The sequence below is a fragment of the Myotis brandtii genome, unplaced genomic scaffold (assembly GCF_000412655.1).
Source record: "Myotis brandtii unplaced genomic scaffold, ASM41265v1 scaffold915, whole genome shotgun sequence".
Classification (NCBI taxonomy): domain Eukaryota; kingdom Metazoa; phylum Chordata; class Mammalia; order Chiroptera; family Vespertilionidae; genus Myotis; species Myotis brandtii.
The window spans coordinates 1,142,184-1,142,439 of record NW_005371769.1 but is presented as its reverse complement, the minus strand read 5'-3'; positions in this window follow the sequence as shown (position 1 = coordinate 1,142,439).

The window sequence follows — 256 nt, the reverse complement described above, 5'->3', positions numbered from 1 at the left end:
GGCCAGAGGCCCTGGCCCCGCCCCTCAGGGCACCAAGGAGCTGAGGGCGGGTGCTCTGTGCCGGCGGTACCGGACCCTCTGGTCACCTCAGAAGAGTCACCTCGGGGTCCTGTCCCTGCTGTTCCCCAAGCCAGCACCCTCCCCTGCAGCCCCTGCACCCACTTCCCCTGCAGGGCACTCGGCTCAGCCACGCTGCTCCCTGCCCACGGGTGACCACAGCTGTGCGCACCGCCTCCTGCCATTTCACCCTCAGCTC